Here is a 2,500-nt window from a genome sequence, read left to right as displayed (position 1 = left end):
GGAAGTAGGTAGACGCACTGAGCTGGACTGAGGATCTCTGTTACGGTTTTGGCCCGAGGAAGTTTTTCCCCGATCACCTGACCTGACTGAGGTTCATTTCCTGGTCAGGTCACATGGTCAGGGACCTTACCTGTGAACCCGCTAAAGTCGGTTGACTGACAAACAAACAACTGACTGGAATTGGAGATATAGGGGATAATGATTAGGCCTATGAAAGAGTGAATATTTAACAGCAGAAGTGGTGTTTTGAAGCCCCGTTTACCAGACACATTTCTCTTGAGAATAATTGGAGTAGTTGAGTAGTTGTAGTCTAGTAGTCGAGTCAATTGGTCACTTGCACTGTCCCTGTCATCGCCACTGATGGAGTCCTCAGATGAGGAGGTAAGGTTTCATATTGGAACCAGGCCACCCATCTGACAGAGACCCAGTCTGCAGTGCCAGTCAGTCTCTCTCAGCCTCTCTCAGTCTCTCTCAGCCTCTCTCAGCCTCTCTCAGTCTCTCTCAGTCTCTCTCAGCCTCTCTCAGCCTCTCTCAGCCTCTACCGAAGCCTCATTACCTCATCAGCTCCTCAGGCTCGTGCATGACTCTCTCCTCTGCCAGGCTCAGCACAACGGGCTGCTCCGTCTGCAGAACCCCGGGCCAGAACACAGAACGTGTCGACTGCAGAATCAGAATCTGCATCTCTGACAAACATAACGCACCTACTCTGCCTTCGCAACGCATTCAGACCTGCTTCTTTTCCACAGTTTGTTGTGTTACTGTGTAGACTCAATTTATGAAAAATGTCGAATCAGTTAAAATAATTTGTAATCAATCAACACACCCTGAAGCGAAAGCTATTTTATTAAAATGTTTTCTGTAAATGTGTTAAAATTGTAATACCAAAATACCAAAATACCCTTTGCTATGACGCTAGCTAAAATGCTAACATGTCATCAACAAATCACTCAACAAGTTAATTGCAAAGATAATAATAACAATGTCATTTGTTGATGAACATTTTTAGCATTTTAGCCAATTTGAAGAGTGTCATAGCAAAGGGTCCGAATACATTTTCTGTGTTTCAATTTTAAGACATTTACTGAAATTTCAAGTGTTTTTCGCTTTGTCATTCCGGGGTATTGTGTTGGATTGATGACAAATGATTTGAATTTAATCCATTTTAGTTAAAGACTTCTAGTTAAAGTCTATAACACAACAAAATGTGGAAAAAGTGAAGGGGTCTGAATACTTCCTGAAGGCGCTGTAGCTCACTAATAGTCTAACAGCTGCATGAGACCAGCATATGAGATTAACTCACTAACTGACAAAGACTTAGAGAGCCAAGTGTTCTATGTGTTACCTAGCAGGGGACTGTGATTGGCTACAACATGAAGCATCATAATGTATGCATTTATGGTCAATAAATAGATATTCAACTAAATGTATTGCCTTGTTCAAGGGCACAACAGCAGTGGTAGGCACCTTAGATGCCAGCAACCCTCCAGTATGTGCTTTCAATGTTAGTTAGTAAATGTTAGAATGGAAATATTTAATAGATATTGGGATACATCAGTTTATAAGCGTTTACACGACCTAACTGCTTTATACAGAATATCAGTTAAGTATTCAGATATGCTATAGGATCGTCTGCCTTGTTTATGTTATATGTTTATATGTGAATCTGACCCAGTAAACAAAGAGTCCAAAAGACGTCCTCAGGGAAGCCGGAATGTGGGTTCAGATGACGTCTTTCTAGGACGTCCAGATGACGTCTTTAGGACGTCTTATGGACTACAGAATCGTCTTATGTTGATCTAAACTGTAAATTCAGATGTCAGGAAAACAAGACAAGCCAAGACAGTCCATCACCAGACTGATCATTAAGCTGCACACAGCTCCACGATCAGCTGCTGATCACGCACTCTTCACTGGCTGGATGTGATTGGTGCAGCCACACCAGACCATTAGCTCACTCCTGTGTGATTAACTACTACATTCTAACTGTTCATAGTTATGAGACAGTCTGTCTGTCTGCCTGTCTGTCTGCCTGTCTGTCTGTCTGTCCGCCTGGCTGTCTGCCTGTCTGTCTGCCTGTCTGTCTGTCTGTCTGTCTGTCCGCCTGGCTGTCTGCCTGTCTGGCTGTCTGCCTGTCTGTCTGTCTGTCTGTCTGCCTGCCTGTCTGTCTGCCTGTCTGTCTGTCTGTCTGTCTGTCTGTCTGTCCGCCTGTCTGTCTGTCTGTCTGTCTGTCTGTCTGTCTGTCTGTCTGTCTGTCCATCCACCTGTCTGTCTGTCTGTCCGCCTGTCTGTCTGTCTGCCTGTCTGTCTGTCTGTATGTCTGTCTGTCTGTCTGTCTGTCCACCTGTCTGTCTGTCCGCCTGTCTGCCTGTCTGTCTGTCCGCCTGTCTGCCTGTCTGCCTGTCTGTCTGTCTGCCTGTCTGCCTGTCTGCCTGTTATTTTCACTCTGCTCAGAGCCTGGTGGAAAAAAATAAAAGCTTGGTTAGTCAGAAGGAGCTCAGGT

General features: G+C 44.6%; 1 protein-coding gene across 1 annotated transcript in view; it reads left to right on the top strand.

Annotated features, from left to right (window-relative positions):
* Positions 1–2,500, top strand: part of LOC308167452 (ankyrin-3-like) — a gene marked incomplete at its 5' end in the record, with an annotated part of 128,951 nt that overhangs the window by 43,490 nt on the left and 82,961 nt on the right.

The sequence above is a fragment of the Nansenia antarctica genome (assembly GCF_963989245.1).
Source record: "Nansenia antarctica genome assembly, chromosome: 11".
In the NCBI taxonomy this organism is placed as follows: domain Eukaryota; kingdom Metazoa; phylum Chordata; class Actinopteri; order Argentiniformes; family Microstomatidae; genus Nansenia; species Nansenia antarctica.
This window is presented reverse-complemented; position numbering and strand designations above follow the sequence as displayed.